At 44.6% G+C, this 20,318-nt stretch overlaps 1 long non-coding RNA gene across 1 annotated transcript in view; it reads left to right on the top strand.

Moving 5' to 3' along the window:
* The first annotated feature begins 20,124 nt into the window (after positions 1–20,124).
* Positions 20,125–20,318, top strand: part of LOC106700847 (uncharacterized) — a 59,071-nt gene continuing 58,877 nt past the window's right edge. Inside the window, exon 1 of the long non-coding RNA XR_011467561.1 lies at positions 20,125–20,196. This is a non-coding gene — a long non-coding RNA (uncharacterized lncRNA). The remainder of the gene's footprint in view (positions 20,197–20,318) is intronic.

Genomic DNA, 20,318 nt, shown 5'->3' with positions numbered 1-20,318 from the left:
CTCTTTTTTTTTTTTTGCTGGGCTGTGTTTTTTCACTGCATGTGGGCTTTCTCTAGTTTCAGCAAGTGGGAGCTGTCTACTTGAACAAGATGGGCCCTAGGATCTGCGGGCTTCAGTAGTTGCAGCATGTGGGCTCTAGGGTGTGCGGGCTTCAGTATTTGCAGCTCCCATGCTCTAGAGTGCAGGCTCAGTAGTTGTGATGCACATGCTTAGTTGTCCTGCAACATATGGGATCTTCTCCATACAGGGTCAAACCCAGGTTCTCTGCATTGGCAAGTGGATTCCCAACCGACAGGACCACAGGGAAGTCTGATATTCCTGTTTATCTGTTGTCTACTTTGATATCATCAAACTTTATTTTTGTACTGCATTGGTTAATAAATATAGCAAATGTTTAGTACAAACAGTCATTAAAACATCATTACCTTGTTTCTCATTTTAAATGGACTGCTGGCAGGGGGGTGGGGTCGGTCCTAAGATGGCAGAGGAATAGGACGGGGAGACCACTTCTACCCAACAAATTCATCAAAAGAACATTTGAATGCTGAGAAAATTCCAGAAAACAATGACTGAATGCTGGCAGAGGACATCAGGCACCCCGAAAGGCAGCCCATTGTCTTCAAATGGAGGTAGGACAAAATATAAAAAGACAGACAAAAGAGGTAGGGACAGAGATCCGTCCCAGGAAGGGAGTCTTAAAAAAGAGATTTCCAAACACCAGGAAACACACTCACCAGAGGGTCTGTGGCAAGTCTTGGAATCTCAGAAGGCAACATAATCAGGAGGAAAAAAAAATAATTAAAACCCACAGATTACATTCCTAACGGCAACTCCCAGTGGAGAAGCAGCCCAGATGTTCGCATCTGCCACTAGCAAGCAAGGGCTGGACAGGAAGGCGCGGGCTGCATTGCTTAGGGTAAGGACCGAGCCTGAATGCCCTGAGGGCAATATGAGGGAACTAACGAGAGATATAATCCAGACTGTGGGATAGCCAGAGAGAGAGAGGAAAAAGAGAGAGAGAGAGAGAGAACTATCTGGTGAAAAGCCCTAACCTAAGACACTGCCAGGCCCGCTCACAGACATAGGATTGAGCAGAGCTAGCCAGCTACGTATTGGCGCACCCCCCACTGGAGACAGGCAGGTCGGGGCAGCCAGAGCCGGAAAGGGGCAATCACGACCAACAGAGAGGCATCTCTACCAAACTGCAAACAGGCTTCATTGATATCACCAAGACTTTCTTTTGATTCTGAATGGTTGACAAATATAGCCAATGTTTAGCCAGAAATCAGCCCCAGAAGAGACACATGGCACCCCGAGAAGGTCTTTTTCATTTTAAAAAGGACTGCTGGGATGGGGAGACGATAAATATGCACCCGTTTGTTGGGGGTTTTGTGCTCACCAAGCACCTGGTCACCTGAGCTGCTTTTCCCACCTTGGCAGGGCAAAATCAAAATAACTGTCTGCGCGCTTTGTAGTACCTGAGAACCTGAACCTTTTTCTTCATCAGTTATGGGAAATCATGCAGTTTTTCACCTCAGACAGTCTCTGCAGAGCAACCTGAGCCTGAGAAGTGTAGACCAGTTTGCCCACGCTGTGAGCAGGGATAAACCCAGTCTATTGAAACACTGAGAGCACTCCCCACACACGCCAGTGATTTGTTTGCAGTGTTCCTCCCTCCCCACAGCACGACTGAACAAGTGAGCCTAAAAAAGTGACCCCCGTCACCCTTTTGTGTCAGGGCAGAAATTAGACACTGAAGAGACCAGTAAACAGAAGAAGCTAAAATAAACAGAGGGAACCGCTTTGGAAGTGACAGGTGCAACAGATTAAAACCCTGTAGTTAGCACTGACTACATTGGAAGGGGCCTATAGATCTTGATAAGAAGTATAAGCCGGATCAAGGAACTATCTGAAAATGAACTGACCACACACTGTCTACAAAAGCTCGAGAGAAATTCCTAGATATATTTTTACTATTATCGTTTTTTAAATTTTTTTTAAAAAACTTAAGACCTCTATTACTCCTTAAATTTTTGTTTTTATAACCTATTACCCTGCAAAAAAAGACCCTATTTTTAAAGTTTATATATATATTTTATATATATATATATATATATATTATAATTTTTGTTACTTTGTTTTGGTTTTTTTATTGTATTTTTGAGAATCTAACCTCTAGTCTAGATTTTTAATCTTTGCTTTTTGATATTTGTTATCAATTTTGTACCTTTAAGAACCCAATCTTCAGTACCCATTTTCACTTAGGAGTGAGATTACTGGCTTGATTGCTCTATACCCCTTTTGACTCTCCTTTTTCTCCACCAGATTGCCTCTATCTCCTCCCTCCCCCTTCTCTTCTCTACCCAACTCTGTGAATCTCTTTGTGTGTTCTGGGCTGTGGAGAACACTTAAGGAACTGATTACTGCCTGGATTTATCTCTCTCCTTTTGATTTCCCCTTTTCTCCTCCTGACCACTTCTGTCTCCTTCCTCCTTCTTCTCTTCTCTGTGTAACTCAGTGAACATCTCTGAGGGGTCCAGACTGTGGAGAGCACATAAGAAAGTGATTACTGGCTAGCTTGCTCCCTCCCCTTTTGATTCCCCCTCTTCTCCACCTGGTCACCCTATCTCCCTCTTCCCTCTTCTCTTCTCCATGTAACTCTGTGAGCCTCTCTGGGTGTCCCTCACTGTGGATAAACTTTTCATCATTAACCTAGATGTTTTATCATCGGTGCTGTATAGATGGAGAAGTCTTGAGGCTACTATAAGTATAAGACTGAAAACCAGAGGTAGGAGGCTTAAGTCCAAAACCTGAGAACATCAGAGAACTCCTGACTCCAGGCAACATTAATTGATAAGAGCTCATCACAAGGCTCCATACCTACACCAAAACTGAGCACCACCCAAGAGCCAACAAGTTCCAGAGCAAGACATACCACACAAATTCTCCAGCAACAAAGGAACATAGCCCTGAGCTTCAATATAACTTTTTCCACCTAATGGGGGTTTCAGTATCTTCAAAAAACCTCCAAGGATATGGTTCAGAATATTATGTATGGCACTTGAAGAGTAACTGAAGGCCCTTGGCATTATTTAATGACTCAAATATTATTATATTTTTTGATTGACTATTTTTTCTTTCTGCATTTTCTCATGTATCTGATCCAATGTACTCTTTGGAACTTGGGAAAGGCCTAGAAGACAAAAGTGTTTCTACAGACAAAAGGCATGTGAAGGACATGGTTGGGGGTTGATCTGTTGTGAGGAGACCTCTTAGGGTCCTGCTCAGTTGTATTTATGCAGTTTTTTATAGCTATGTTTGCATTCTTAGAATAAAATAAACTTTTAAAAATAAAATATATATTTTTTGTACTTTGTTGGTAATATATTAGCCTTGCTCATACTTTGTTTTTATTTGCAAGTATCCAAATTATTCCAAGAGAAAATGAAAAGCTCTTTTTACGAAAAATCTCATTTAAGAAAAAATGAAAGCTCTTCTTCCCATGACTGGACACATAAAACAATGTATTGATCTGCCTTTGCCCTGTCTAGAGCGATAGTACCTAGAGCCGCCCCTCCCTCTAGACTCCAGTCTGGAATGATGACTTTCCAAGCCCAGTGCAGTGGTTGTCCCGAATTTCCCTCAGTTCATCTTGGGGATTCAGACGTCTTCCTCTTTCTCAGTCTTTTCTCTTGTGTTAGTGAAGTACATCCTCTTGTACATTCCTGAGAGAAGATGCAAGGAAGGAGAATTATTTGATTGTTATGTATTTGGATTGATACCTTCTTCAGGATGGAAATCTAAATTTGCTTTAGAAATTTGAAGACACTCCTCTGTTATGTTCTAGCTTGCAGTGGTGCCATTGAAAGTGCACGTTTTGAATGCAAACAATTTGGAACCATGAAGTGCAACTTCAGAGTCCCTGATCTTAACCATTATATCAAGCTGGCTCTCCAGCTTTCTACTTGGAGGATGTTTACCTGAATGCATGTATTCTGTGCATGAAAGAGGTGGGGAGTAGGGTTAGAGGTTTCAGTGATTCCACGTAGATATCACTTACCTCTTTTTATCGGTTACCTCTTTTCAGTTCTGCAGCCATATTTACACTTACCCACTGCAGTGCTCATGTCTATGTAGCCCAGAGCTCCTTGGAATTAAGTAGGAAAAACAGGCTCTGCTTATTTGTTAGATATGACTTTCTCTGCCCACGGTCACCCCACATTTCTATGTTTTCTCTTTTCTGAATATCTGTTCTATTTCATCATTAGCTGATAATCCCATATTGTTCTTTTTGTCCTTATGGGGTCATAGTTTAAAATTCCATTACTATCTTTTTCATAGCATATTGAGGAGAGGAGAATGAGTCATTTATTTTTCACTTTTTAATTTCCACTCCAAAGCAATCAGATGGTTCAGGAGTAGAATGTTTTGTAAGCCTGTATTGCAACCACATAGCAGTATACCATATCACCCCACTGTGTGAAGTCCCCCAGAACTTGGATTATCAACCTGAATCCTGTGTTGATTTATTCTTTCTGGCCTCTTCTCAGGGTCTTTCTCTCTACTTCTTTTTGAAATTTTAAAAAATATTTTAAAATTAAACTTAATTTTTAATTGGAGGATAATTGCTTTACAATGTTGATGATGTTGTTTAACAGTCTGTCTTCCAATGCAGTGGATGTGGGGTCTTCTTGTGGCAGATGTAGGAAAGATCCTTGTAGCCTGCAGGGTTTTCTATAGCTGTGGCACAAAGTCTCTGTCATGTCCCATGGAAAGTGGTATCTAAGTTCCTTTATCAGGGGTCACACCAGCATCCTCTGCATTGGAAGACAGATTCTTAACCACTAGATCACCAGGAAAGTCTCATCAGGGTCTGCTTTCATTTGGAGCTTTATTAGTTATCTTGGACTTTGCTCTAATTTTTTCTCTCAGACAACTAATGAAAATCATTTAGATAGTTCTGTGACTTATTATTATTCCTTCCATGCCTGTCCTGAAGGACTGTAGAATGGGCTAAACCCTCAGATTGAGCATGGAAGATGCTGCTGAGACTGGGCCAGCCCTGTGTGTTTGCTCAGAGCTGCCTCTGTGGTAGAACTGGTGATGATGTGAAGCTGGGCTTGTCCTGCTCTCATCTTCAGGGCCTCTTCACCTGACTGTGTTGTGTTGACCATGATAGTTTCTGTGCCCCGAATGCCCAGATATACAGGCCTCTGTGCAGCTCTGCAGGCTTTACAAGGGGGCCTATTTGTCTATTAAGCATTGAGTTTGCTGTTACCTGAGTAATCTGGAAATGGACAAGATGAATACATGTGTGTTTTTCTATCATGTCCTTCTGAGTAGAAGATGTGATTTGTGTCATCTATCTTGTCTGTCTGCTTAGGATCTGCTGAGCTCTGTGGCTTCCTCAGGTACCTGCTTGGGGCACATGAAAGAACACCTGACCCTTCCATGTGAACCCCTTCAGAAGCCTGAGTTTGAAGCCCCAGCTGGGTATCCTGTGTTCTGAATCCATGAGCATGCCAGCATAAAGTTGAGTGTAAATATGTTATACCATTGGACCTATATTCAATATAGTAGAATATATTTTAAAAGTATTTTTAAGGAAACTTCAGGGTATGATGGTAACACTGAAGCAGTGGATGTATCTCTTCAGATCTTCATATTGCAACCATGAAGGCAAGCCCTGTCCTCAACTATGGACTGCTTCTGGCCTTTTCCTTGTTGGAGGCTTGTCTCAGTTTTGTAGCCTCTATCCTGCCACCCAGATCTTGCTCTTATCTCTCTATGACTTTCTGGTTCCCAGGTCTTGATCCATGGAGCAGTGTGTGCTTCAGCCTGAATTCCCCCTCGATTCCTATGGTCTAGGGTTGGGGTACACCCTCAAAACACCTTGTCCCAGCTGACTGAGAATATCTCATTGCAAAGTCCACAGAGAAATACATGGCCTCAGAGAGCATCTCCCTCTGCCAAACAGGTTTCTCTTCTCTGTGCAGGGATGTTCCTGTTCTCTGTAATGCCTCTAAAGCTTCAACTATGGTATCCCTCTTCCTTCCTCCTTCTGTCTTTACTGGGTATCTTTCACTTGAATTCCTGGCTTTCCTGATTAGGGAGATGGACAGAGGACACCATGAGATTTGTGTTCCCAACAAAGGTGACCCAGACACAGGGACTTGGGAGCAGGGAGGTAATGAGGAAGGTGATGTCAGGTGCCTTTGAGGAACCTCCCAGTGGGCCTCCCAGTGGTTTGAGGGAGGGCAGGGAAACCCACTCTAGTATTCTTTCCAGAAGGGTCCCATGGACAGCAGTACCTACTGGGCTCCAGTCCACAGGGATGCAAAGAATCAGACACAGCTGAAGCAACTGAGCACACAAGCACCAGTAGTTCAGAGAGCTCCCAGTTGCTGGAGAAATCCACCAAGCAGGTAGGGGAGATGCAGGAGTTTGAGGAGGGGAGTGTCTGCAGTGGGGGATTATCCCACAGCTGCAGGTGAACTCAGGTTGGCCTAGGGAAAATGAAACAGGGCCCTAGGATCTCAAAGGAGGCTCATGGGAGAATCAGAAGATCCAAAGCCACAGGTTTTTGACAGTTACCTTGGCAGATCTGAGGTTTGGATGTCAGACAGAAAAGGATTTGGGAGAAATCAGATGCTGCCTTTTCTACTAATCCCAGATTAGATAAGGGTGCTATAGATTAGAGGAAGGCAGGGAGAGGGGAGGGGGCAGTGGGCAATATGCAGATGCCTCTCCAGCAGATCCAGGAGTTCTGTGCAGCTGAGCAAGAGCCAGGAGATGGATTGTGTCTGTCCCAGGAGGACCAACTGCCCCTCACTCATCTCCACTGAATCTTTGGACAGGTCCCATCACATTTGTACACTCACTGCAGAGCAGGGTGAGTTTATATCCAAGACATTGTAAGAGGCACCTTACTTATCAGGTTGGCCTCTCCTCCTTCCTGAAGGCCTGGAGCTTTCACATCAGTTGGGTGGGGGTGGGATGGAATACACATCCTGGGTCAGATGAGGAGAAGGGTCCCTGCTCCAGGACCTGTTCATACAGGCTCAACACACGTTAACTCCCACAGAGGCAGGTCTCCATCTTAGAAGTGCCCCCAGACAGACCCTGAGGGGATGTAGTGGTGGGCAGAGACAAGAGACAGATGTCACTATGGGTAAGGGATACCTCCCCATGTCCCCAGGCTCCCTCCACAGGGAGAAGCAGCAGCTCTGGATCACCTTGGGGACCTGTCCTAAGCCTCTCAGCATGAGGACCTTAGAGATTCCCTGTCCTAAACCCAGACCTGTGGGGTAAGCCCAGCAGATTTGACCTTTAGAGGGAGCTGTTGGGTGGGAAGAAGCTCTTAGAGATGGGATGGGATCAGGCAAAAATAAATGAGACAGTGGGAGCATGGGGCCCTGTTACTGGGCAGGCAGCAGAGACACAGGAGGACCAAGAAACCCCAGGTCGCTGGATGTCCACTCTGAATGTGAGACTCAACTCACAGTGTGTTTAGGTAGAAGGAGCTGAGTCCACAACTGGGGGGTTGGCATTAGGGTAAACTGAGGCCCAAAGAGTGACAGAGTTCAGCACGTGGACCTTGATCCTTTGTTCTTCCTCTCCTGTCAGGCACTTAGGACAAGGGCCATTTGTCAGTCATTATTTTAGTTTGGCCTTACACCAGACTTGGAGAATGGAGGGAGTTTGATTTTTTAAATGCAAATCAGGGGCCCAAAGAAAGACTGTAATATGTGAACAGTCATGGGGTGATTTAGCTGAGCTCATCTCCCAAGCATGGATGGGTGGGGAAGGCTGTGTCTCTTCAGCAGGAGCTTTACCCTCTCTGAGCCTCAGATTCTCCCTTGTAAGATGAGGATTATTACTTCCTACGCCTCAAGGTTGCTGCAAGTCTGAAATTTGATGGAATATGCTCATGACCTGTGGGTCTTGGTGACAGAATTGAAAACACACTCTAGCAGATGTGAACAGAAGGATCAGACCCTCTAGCTGATGTAATGATCATTACCCAGGCTCCACCTGTTGAATGTTTGGAGGAGCATCTGACAGCTCACTGGGAAATCCAGCTGCAGTGGGAAGGCACACTGATGGTCTCCACTGTGGCTGTGTTCCCTCCCCACCCCTCTCTGAAGTCAAAGAGTAAGCACTCTCCTGTGAATTGCAAGGCTTTTTATTGCTGGAATCCTCTATAATCAGACACCTGGATGTGGCAGGTTGCTGACATGACTTAGGGATCAGGCAAGTGGCTTCCTTGGGTGCCTGGCAGGGACAGTTCCATCAGCAGAGAGAACTTGAGTATATTTTATTCTGTAAGAGAAGATGCATAAACCTGGTGAGGCTTCAGGGTTCCAAGAGACATGAAGCTGCACTGAACACAAAGGAAGGGTCTGTGGAGAGAGGCCTCTGAATGAGTGGGTAAACGTGGATACATCCCAAAGAGTCTTCCTCCAATGGGATAGAGACTGTGTGGTCTCCCTGGAGGGCTGAGGGCAGTCTCCTGGGATAGAATGGGGGACACTGCTGAAGACCACCTGGCAGGGCTCAGGAGTGACTCCTGGAAGTCATCAGGGGTGAGTTGATTCCTCTCTGCTTCCTCCCTCTGGCCCTTGGACACTTAGAGGTGAAACAGCTGCTTGTCCCACCACCTCTATGGCAGCAGAGAAAAGATACACCCTGACCCTCGACTCTGGGCATCCCAGGCCTGGGGAGGGCAGGAGAGCAGCTTTTGGAACAGCCTCCTCTTAGGGCATGTGTGGCTTAATGGCCCTTTGGCATCCAGGGACCAAGGACATATGTGGGTGTTTGGTGGAATGGAGTAGGTCCTTGAGGCACTGGGGAAAAAACTGATGTTTGGACAAGAGAAGGTCTCAGTAGGAATGGATTGCAGCAGAGTCAGGTTCCTGTGCTGGAGAGGCTGGTGTCAGGGAGGCCAGCACTGAGGCCCTGACTCCAAAGGCAGGTGGCACCACAGAATCAGGAGGGCCTGGAGGGTCCCAGGCCTCTGACCAGGCAGAGCTGAGCAGCCAGGGCCAGCTCAAGAGCTCCAGTGCTGGACTGAATCTCCCTCCATGATCCTTCCCCACCCTGTGGGTGTCAGCCACATCCTCTCTACCTGCTCATTCATGAGGATCTTTTTCCTCCCAGGTTTCCAGGGAAGGGCCAGGTGGGAGGATATGATCTCCCCACCTCCCAGTGCCCTGAATCGGCCCTGACATCCCCTACACAGGCCCCACAGGCACATTCACACACAGCCTGACCCACCAGAGCACTGAGAGCATGCTGCTTATCCTCTACTGTCAACTTCTCATCAACACAGCTCTTCAGGGTATCGGATGTTTCCAGTGCCTCAGAGTTTTGGTTATACTTTTCAACTTGTTCAATATAGGCCTCATGGCTTTCTGATATGAACAGGTCAACAGTGTCCCTCAAGGCTGGGCAGATGTCATCACACTCTGAAACAGAAAGATAACGGGACATTCCCTGTAAGGCACTCATCAGAACACCCTATTCCCTTCCTGCTCCCGAGAGGCTCAGTGCTGCCTTGGGGAGGTGTCAGAACCCTTGGGGAGCCCAGGTCGCAGCCACTCACTTCTGCCCACGATGAAGAGCAAGGCAGCACAGAGCAGCAGGAGAGCTCCAGCCCGCGTCATGGTGCCGGTGGCAGGTGCTCCCTGCTCACCTGGAGCCCTTTTATGCCTGTGCTTGTCCTCACCCCAGGGACTGTGTTGCATGCTTTCTTTTATCAGGAGATTCTGCCAGGCCACAGTGTGAAGGTGCCAGGGGCTGCACAGGAGGAGCTGTGTGTGTTGGCAAGATGCTAGTCCTTGAGTCCACAGAGGGCACTGGCTCAGCCTCCTGCCCCTGGAGGACTCTGTGGGAGGGGCAGCTGACTCAGGAATATTAACAACTGAAAATCCCCAGGTTGACCAAAAAGGACAAAAATGTTCCCTATCATGCCTCCTGAATGATGGCCAGTAGGAGCCTGTTAGAACATGTGACCTTGAAGAAAGATTAGTGTGGACTCATGGGTTTTTGGGAAGGTCATGCTTAGGAATGGTCTCACAGGGAGTAAGTGCCAGGCAGGCCAGAGCATGAGCCCTGAGTCCCTTGTCAGGCTCTCTGGTGGCTCCCACCCTGCTGTTATCACTGTCCTTGATCTCATCAGTGGCCTCTGTTGGACCACTTTCTCAAATCAGTTTATAGAGTCCTGAAATCTCTTGTATGCTCTGCCCAGGTTTCTAGTTTTCTCTTGATCTGGACCTGACACCTGGTGACTTTGATAGTACCATGTTCTACACAGGAACATTTTATGCAGCCTCTTCTTCTTCTTTTTAATTAAACTTTTTTTTTGGATTGGGATTATAGCCAGTTAAGAATATTATGATATTTCCAGGTAGACAATGAATGGACTCTTCCATATGTGTGCACATCATCCATTCTTTCCTCTAGTCCCCTCTCATCTAGTCTAACACAAAACAATTAGTAGAGTTCCCTGGGCTCTACAGTTATCCTTGTTGGTTATCTATTTATTTAAATTTATTTATTTTAAATTGAAGAATAAATGCTTTCCAGTGTTATGTCAGTTTCTACCATACATCTAAATGAATCAGTCAGAGGTATACACATGTCCCCTCCCTCTTGTACCTCTGTCCTACTTCCCAACCCATCCCATCCTGTAGGTTTCACGAGCACCAGGCTGAACTACCTGCTCTATGCAACAACTTCCCATTAGCTATTTCTTTTCACATGATAATGTATGTATTTCCATGCTGCTCTCTCAATCATCCTGCCCTCTCCTTCCCCCACTGTGTCCATAAGTCTGTTGTGTATGTCCACATCTCTGTTCTGCCCAGCATATAGGTTCATCAGTACCATTTTTCTAGATTTCATATATATGCATTAATACACAACATTTGTTTTTGACTTTCTGACTTATTTCACTCTGTATAATAGGCTCTAGTTTCACCCACCTAATTAAAACTAACTCAAATACATTCCTTTCTATATGGGTTCCTTGTATTCCATTGTATATGGGTGCTACCATTTGTTTATCCATTGATCTGTCGATGGACATCTAAGTTGCTTCTATGTCCTAGTTATTGTGAATAGTGCTGCAATGAACACTTGGGGTACATGTGTCTTGTTCAATTATAATTTCCTTAGTGTATATGTCCAGTAGTGGGATTGTTTGGTCATAGAATAGTTTTATTTCTAGTTTTTTAAGGAATGTCCATAGTGGCTATGCCAATTTACATTCCCACCAACAGTGCCAGAGGGTTCCCTTTTCTCCACATCTTCTCCAGCATTTATTGTTTGTAGATTTATTGATGATATCCATTCTGACTGATGTGAGGTGATACCTCATTGTAGTTTTGATTTGCATTTCTCTAATAATAAGCAATGTTGACCATTCTTTCATGTATTGATTAGCCATTAGGATGCCTTCTTTGGAAAAATATCTGTTTAGATCTTTTACCCATTAAAATTTTTTTTCTCTGATGTTGAGCTGCATGAGTTGCTTGTATATTTTGGAGATTAATACTTTGTCATTTGCTTCATTTGCACTTATTTTGTCCCATTCTGAGGGCTGTCCTTTCATCTTGTTTGTGGTTTCTTTTGCTGTGCAAGAGCTCTTAAGTTTGATTGGTTCTCATTTGTTTATTTTTGTTTTTATTTCTGTTACTCTAGGACGTGGGTCATAGAGGATCTTTTTGTGATTTATTTTAAAAAGTGTTCTGCCTGTGTTTTCCTTTAAGACTTTTGTAATTTCTGATCTTACATTTAAGTTTTTAATTCATTTTTTTATCTTTGTGTATGGTGCTAGGCAGTGTTCTAATTTCATTTTATGTGATACATGTAGCTGTCCAGTTTCCCTAACATCAGTCTTAAAAGACTGTCTTTTCTCCATTGTAGCTTCCCTCATAGGTCAGTTGGTAAAGAATCCACCTGCAATGCACAAGACCCCAGTTTGATACCTGGGTTGGGAAGATCTGCTGAAGAATGGATAGGCTACCCAGTCCAGTATTCTTGGGCTTTCCTTGTGGCTCAGCTAGTAAAGAACCTGCTGCATTGTGGGAGACCTGGGTTCAACCCCTGGGTTGGGAAGATCCCGTGGAGAAGGGACAGGCTACCCACTCCAGTATTCTGGCCTGGAGAATTCCACGTACTGTATAGTGCATGGGGTGTATAGTGCAAAGACTTGCACATGACTGAGCAATGTTCACGTTCACGTAGTCTTGCCTCCCTTGTTAAAGATAAAATGCCCATAGGTGTGTGTGTGTGTGTTTTTTCTGGTTTTCTATCTTGTTCTGTTAGTCTATGTTTCTGTTTTTCTGCCTGTTCCATACTGTCTTGATGAGTGTAACTTTGTAGTATAGTCTGAAATCAAGAAGATTGATTCCTCCAGCTCCATTCTTCTTTTGCAAGATCACTTTACCTATAAGGGGTCTTTGTGTTTCCGTATGAATTGTGAATTTTTTTGTTCTAATTGTGTGAAAAATCCCATTGGTAAATTTATATAGATTGCATTGAGTAGTATAGTCATTTTCACATTAATGATTCTTCCCTTCCAAGAACATGGTATATCTTTCCATCTGTTTATGTCATCTTTAATTTCTTTCATCAGTGTCTTATAGATTTCTGTATACAGCTCTTTTGTCTCCTTAGGTAGGTTTATTGCTAGGTATTTTATTCTTTTTATGTCAATGGTGAATGGAATTGATTCCTTAATTTATCTTTCTGAATATTCATTGTTAGTGTATAGAATTCCTTTATATGAGTATAAAAATAAATTTACTGTTTAGGTCTAGTAATTTTTTGATACTATCTTTAATATTTTCTATGTATAATATCATGTCAGCTGAAAACAGTGAGTAATTTTTTCAAGTAATTCCTTTATATAACTATAAAATACAAGTAATTCCTTCCTATGATTATAAAAATAAATTCACTGTTTAGGTGTAGTAATTTTTTGATAGTATCTTTAATGTTTGCTATGTATAATATCATGTCATCTGCAAACAGTGAGTTTTACTTCTTCCTTTCCAGTGTGTGTTTCTGTATTTCTTTTTCTTCTCTGATTGCCATGGCTGGACTTCCAAAACTATGCTGAATAGTAGTGGTCAGAGTGGGCACCCTTGTCTTGTTCCTGATCTTGAAGGAAATGCTTTCTGTTTTTCACCATTGAGAACAATATTTCCTGTGGGATTATGGTACATGAGTTTTATTATGTTCAGATAGATTCCTTCTATGCCAATTTTCTTGAGAATTTCTATCATAAATGGGTGCTGAACTTTGTTGGAAAGTTTTATTGCCTTTATGGAAATTATCATTAATTTTATGTTTTAATTTGTTAATATGATGCATCACATTGATTGATTTGAATATATTCAAGAATCTTTGCATTGCTTAAAATTACCTGACTTGATCATGGCATATGATCCTTATCTATTTTCAATATCACAGTGTGTACATGAGCATCCCAAACTCCATAACTGTTCCTACCCTCATCCTTCCCTTTCTTTTTTTAAAATTTATTTACTTGAATTGGAGGTTAATCACTTTACAGAATTGTAGTGGGTTTGCTATACACCGAAATGAATCAGCCATGGGTGTACATGTGTTCCCCATCCAGAATCCCCTCCCACCTCCCTCCCCATCCCATCCGTCTGGATCATCCCATGCACCAGCCCCGAGCACCCTGTCTCATGCACTGAACCTGGACTGGCGATATGTTTCACATACGATAATATACATGTTTCAATGCTATTCTCTCAAATCATCCCACCCTCGCCTTCTCCCACAGAGTCCAAAAGACTGTTCTATACATCTGTGTCTCTTTTGCTGTCTTTCATATAGGATTATCATTAACATCTTTCTAAATTCCATAGATATGCGTTCAGTTCAGTTCAGTTCAGTCGCTCAGTCGTGTCCGACTCTTTGCGACCCCATGAATCAGAGCACTCCAGGCTCCCCTGTCCATTACCAACTCCCGGAGTTCACCCAAACCCACGTCTGTCGAGTCGGTGATGCCATTCAGCCATCTCATCGTCTGTCATCCCCTTCTCCTCCTGCCCCCAATCCCTCCCAGCATCAGAGTCTTTTCTAATGAGTCAACTCTTCGCATGAGGTGGCCAAAGTACTGGAGTTTCAGCTTTAGCATCATTCCTTCCAAAGACCACTCAGGACTGATCTCCTTCAGAATGGACTGGTTGGATCTCCTTGCAGTCCAAGGGACTCTCAAGAGTCTTCTCCAACACCACAGTTCAAAAGCATCAATTCTTCAGCACTCAACTTTCTACACGGTCCAACTCTCACATCCATACATGACTACCGGAAAAACCATAGCCTTGACTAGACGGACCTTTGTTGGCAAAGTAATGTCTCTGCTTTTGAATATGGTATCTAGGTTGGTCATAACTTTCCTTCCAAGGAGTAAGCGTCTTTTAATTTCATGGCTGCAATCACCATCTGCAGTGATTTTGGAGCCCCCCGAAATAAAGTCTGACACTGTTTCCACTGTTTCTCCATCTATTTCCCATGAAGTATTGGGACCAGATGCCATGATCTTTGTTTTCTGAATGTTGAGCTTTAAGCCAACTTTTGCACTCTCCTCTTTACTTTCATCAAGAGGCTTTTGAGTTCCTCTTCACTTTCTGCCATAATGGTGGTGTCGTCTGCATATCTGAGGTTATTGATATTTCTCCTGGCAATCTTGATTCCAGCTTGTGCTTCTTCCAGTTAGTATGCTGTATTGGTGTTTTTCTTTCTGGCTTACTTCACTCTGTATAATAGGCTCCAGTTTCATCCACCTCATTAGAACTGATTCCAATCTATTCTTTTGAATGGCTGAGTAATATCCCATTGTGTACATGTACCATGGCTTTCTTATCCATTCGTCTGCCAATGGACATCTAGGTTGCATCCATGTCCTGGCTATTATAAACAGTACTGCAATGAACATTGGGGTACATGTGTCCCTTTCAATTCTGGTTTCCTCGGTGTGTATGCCTAGCAGTGGGATTGATGGGTCATATGGCAGTTCTATTTCCAGTTTTTTAAGGAATCTCCACACTGTTCTCCATAGTGGCTGTACTAGTTTGCATTCCCACCAACACTGTAAGAGGGTTCCCTTTTCTTCACACCCTCTCCAGCATTTATTGTTCCCTCTAGCAATCATAAGTTTGTTCTCTAAGTCTGTCATCACTTTCTGGCTTGTAAATAAATTCCTCTGTATCTTGTCTTTTTAGGTTCTGCATATAAGAGATGTCCTAGGACATTTCTGCTTCTCTGTCTGACATTTCAGTCAGCATGACAGTCTTTAGGTCCCTCAGTTTTTGCAAACTCTTTCACCTCTTGAGTGTCTCTGTACTGTTCCCACCAGACCTCTCCTCTTGACGTAAAGCCAAGCCCTTTCTGGGCCACAATCTCTGGGCCAGTTGCACAACCAGCCCTGCACTGTTGCTGCCTCTATGAAGTTATCCTTGCCTTTCTCTCTCCCTCAGTGTCTCCTGTCTGCTTCTTTTTTTTTTTTTTTTAACTTTACAATATTGTATTAGTTTTGCCAAATATTGAAATGAATCTGTCACAGGTATACTTGTGTTCCCCATCCTGAACCCTCCTCCCTCCTCCCTCCCCATACCCTCCCTCTGGGTTGTCCCAGTGCACCAGCCCCAAGCATCCAGTATCGTGCATCAAACCTGGACTGGCAACTCGTTTCATACATGATATTATACATGTTTCAATTTCATTCTCCCAAATCTCCCCACCCTCTCCCTCTCCCACAGAGTCCATAAGACTTATCTATCCTGACCAAGTGTGTTCCTGCAGTAGGGCCTCTGCATGTAGAGCCCTCCTGGCCTGGAAGGCTCTTCCTCCAGTGGCTCCATGATTTGCTCCCTCATCCTCAGGTGTCTTCAGGTATCACAAAGCACAGATTTCCCAAACTACTGAGCTCTAATATCAAAGCCTTCTGCCCGTCTTCTCCCCCCACAGCCATCTGTCTTGTCCCCCTGCTTCATCTTCGCCCAGACCACTTCTACTTGTGGGGTCACTCTCTTTCACTCCCTCTTAGGTGATGAAGAGCAGCAGGAGAGCAAAAGCTGTGCTGTGTGCTGCTGCATCCCAGGACTAAGAGAGGGTCCAGCATTCGGTAGATGTTGCACAGTGTTTGTTAGAATAATGGCAGAAATATTGCCTTTCTCTGGAGTCGATAAGCAGGAATATCTTTCATGCTACTTACTGTTGATGTGTTTATGAATATTGCCTGGAATTAATGAGAAATGCTGGCCAGGATTGAGCACACGCTGGAATCAAGATTTCTGGGAGAAATATCAATAACCTCAGATATGCAGATGACACCACCCTTATGGAAGAAAGTGAAGAAAAACTAAAGAGCCTCTTGATGAAAGTGAAAGAGGATAGTGAAAAAATTGGCTTTAACCTCAACATTCAGAAAACAAAGATCATGGCATCCAGTCCCATCACTTCATGGCAAACAGGTGGAGAAACAGTGGAAACAGTGGCAGAGTTTACTTTTGTGGGCTCCACAGTCACTTCAGATGGTGACTGCAGCCATAAAATAAAAAGATGCTTACTTCTTGAAAGAAAACTTATGACCAACCTTAGACAACATATTAAAAAGCAGAGACATTACTTTGCCAACAAACGTCCATCTAGTCAAGGCTATGGATTGTCCAGTAATCATGTATGGATTTAAGAGTTGGACTATAAAGAAAGCTGAGTGCAAAAGAATTGATGCTTTTGAACTGTGGTGTTGGAGAAGACTCCTGAGAGTCCCTTGGACTGCAAGGAGATCCAACCAGTCCATCCTAAAGGAAATCAGTCCTGAATATTCATTGGAATGACTGATGTTGAAGCAGAAATTCCAATATTTTGGCCATGTGACACAATGAGCTGACTCATTTGAAAAGACCCTGATGCTGGAAAAGATTGAAGGCGAGAGGAGAAGGGGACAACAAAGGATGAGGTGGTTGGATGGCATCACCAACTCAATGGACATGAGGTTGAGTAAATTCTGGGAGTTGGTGATGGTCAGGGAGGCCTGGCGTACTGCAGTAATTGGGGTCACAAAGAGTCTGACATGACTCAGTGACTGAACTGACCTGAACTGAGCTGAGCTGAATAAGGTAAATGTTTAAAATGTTTGATAAGTCAGAATCAACTAACTTTTTGCTGGAGGCACCTGGCTGTCCCTTCTCTGAGCCACCTGTGGCAGATTAATGTTTGCTGAAGAGCTAATCTGACACAGGTTCTGTGACAGAGGTTCTGACACGTGGTGTGATAATAGGCAGAACCTTGTGCCAAATAGGATTCACATCCGGTAACTGCTCTTGGCAAAGAGGCACCAAGTACTGAGCTGCAGTGTCAGCTGACCTCCGTGGAGACCTTCCTCACCATGGCTCCTGCTGCCTGGGGTCCACCCCTCTGAAGGTCTCCCCAGGAGGGCCTCAAGTGGCTGCAGGTGTGAGTTAAGGTTTCCTGGGCAGGAAGGTGAACACCACATGGCCCAGGCTGCACATGTTGGCTCTTTGTCTGTGGTGGCAGGACTTCTGTGTGGTGAGACAGCTGCCCATGGATCCCATGCCTCCTGTCCTTGAGAAGACACTGCCCCCAAATGCCCTCTGCAGCTCTATGAGGAGAGGAACCATGGCCTGGAGTGCTGAGTAACACAGGTGGCTACTATGGATCCAGCCCAGTGCCCTTTCAAGGGTGCCACAGGGTCCTCTGAGGCATCCCCAATCATGGGAACATTTGGTGACATCAGAGTGAAGAGCTGGTTAGGGTCAATGTAGAAATGCTGCTGCTGTAGCCCTGTCCTAATGCAGGTCGTTGTTGTTGTTTTTAATGTATTTTAAATTGGAGGATATTACTTTGCAATAGTGTATTGCTTTCTGCCATACAACAACAGGACTCAGCCATAAATAAACATATATCCGTTCTATCTTGGATAATCCCCATCCTCCACCACATCTCACCCCCGTAGGTTGTCACAGAGTACAGAGTTGAGCTTCCTGTTTCAACTTGTTATTAGGAAAATTTTAAGTTGGAATAATTTTAGTTTTATAGAAAAAGTGCAAATATTTTTCAAAACTGAGAGACAACATTGGAACTTTACTGCTAAATAAATGTTAAATTTATCTGAATTTCAGCAGCTTGTCCATTAATCTTGGATTCCAGGATCCTATCCAGACCTGAAACTCACTGCATTCCCTGTCATGTGTCCCTGGTGTTCTCTGCTCTGTCGAGTTACTCATTCTCTCCTGGTCTGTCATGGCCTTAAGAGTCTTGAGGAGAACTATCAGGGACCAGGGACGGTAGAAGGCCCCCAAGCTAAGTTTAGCTGCTGTTGTTCTGATACTGTCGAGTGGGGTTCAGACTTTGGGTTTCGAGGAAGACACCACACAGGTGAAGCTCCCTTCCAGTCCCCTTACATCAGGGTACATGTGACAGCAGTGTGCCTTACCACTGGGAATAATCAGCCTTGCTAAGTCACTTCAGTCGTGTCCGATTCTGTGCAACCCCATAGAAGGCAGCCCACCAGGCTCCCCCGTCCCTGGGATTCTCCAGGCAAGAACACTGGAGTGGGTCGCCATTTCCTTCTCCAATGGATGAAAGTGAAAAGTGAAAGTGAAGTCGCTCAGTCATATCCGACTCTTAGCGACCCCATGGACTGAAGCCCACCAGGCTCCTCCATCCATGGGATTTTCCAGGCAAGAGTACTGGAGGGGGGGTGCCATTGCCTTCTCCTAATCAGCCTTGAGTAGCTGATCATTTGAGTAGCCAGGTTTTTGCAGTGCTTTCTTCTCCTCCTCTTTTCTTTGGAGACGAGTTCCTAAGTCTAGCCCACACTCAGGGAGGGCAGGGCAGTAGGTTCTTCCTCCTGAAGGGGATAGTCTATGTCTATTATTTAGGATGTTTCTGTAAGGAATGGTTGTCTCCTCTCCCACATTTATTTATTTAGACAGTAATTTATATCAGTATGGATTCACACATATTACTTTTTACATTGGTTTATCATCGAATACTCTGTTACTTATTTTGTCTGTCAAACCCTTTCCAGTTTGGCCATTAGGAGATTCTCAGGCTTCCTTCTAGTGTTTTCAATGGCCGTCTCAAATGGTTTGTCCCAACAAACTGCTTTCCTAACGTGGAAGGTTGAGTTTGACTCTGAAAGAGTTTTCACATACAGACTGCCAACTCTGATCAACCCAGCCCTCTGGGCCTTAGAACTCCCGTCCACAGTGGCCTGTAGGGCTGTGCACCTCAGAGTCTCTGCCCCAGGAGATAAACCCTCAAACCCACAGCTTCTTCCTGATGTTCCTGGATAGACTGCACAGTGCAAGCACCTCCTGAGACCAGGCTCACTGTGGAGGAGGAAGGAAAGCCAGGAGAAGGCACAAGGCTGGAGCCTGCTCAGGAACCAGCAGGCTGAAGGGTCTGAGGAAAGCTGGTGGCATGACCCAAAAGTACAGAATTATCAGCACCTGAGAAAAGCCACATGGCCTTAAATCCTGCGAGTTCTTTGTTGGGCATGAATCAGAGCCCAAGGCTGCTGACCAGCAGTGTCAGGCCCTGTCTAGAGACTGCAGATGTTAAGACATCTGGGGGCTTCAGTAAGGTCCAGCTCCATGTTCTTATTTACAGGAATTAAAGTGTGGGAGAAAAGCCAGAATTCTGGATGACCTTTTTTCTACCTTACAGTGGCGTAGATATGTCCTTGACATTTTTGTGATTCCATCTGCTCAGTTTGGGCAGTGCTTTCCTCAGAGCCAGGTTAGGTTGGGGGAAGGATGATCAGGAAAACAGGTGATGGTTATGGACCAGAAAATAGAGCCTTTGGCTCCAAATGGAGTCATTTAGTTCCACTTGTCCTTTGGCAAAGATACCCCAACATGTCCTCCAAGAGTTCTGCTCTCAGAATAGGATGGTTTTCCACAGCAAACATCCCAAGGGCCAAGGGAGTCACATGTGCCTGGAACCTGGCCACAGGCCTGTGGTCCAACTGGGAGGGAAGTGGGCTGGACTTGGGGAGCTAATGGTTTATAAAGCAGGCAAAACCCTGCCCTGAGCAGAGCACTCCAGCTGCCACCATGATGAAGGGAGCACTGCTTGTGCTGGCCTTGATGGTGACCAGAGAGCTGACCTTCAAGACAAGTGAGGGTAGGAAGGAGGGTCCAGATGGCCCTCCTGATCCATGCCCATTGCCATCTCACTGCATCCTTCCCAGTCCTGTCCAAGCTGATTCTGGGACAGATTCTGAGGGCAGGTGGCAGATCAGTGGT

Source organism: Bos mutus, chromosome 18 (assembly GCF_027580195.1).
Source record: "Bos mutus isolate GX-2022 chromosome 18, NWIPB_WYAK_1.1, whole genome shotgun sequence".
NCBI classification, from domain to species: Eukaryota; Metazoa; Chordata; class Mammalia; order Artiodactyla; family Bovidae; genus Bos; species Bos mutus.
The sequence above is the reverse complement of the archived record's forward strand: the minus strand, read 5'-3'. Positions and strand labels throughout refer to the sequence as shown.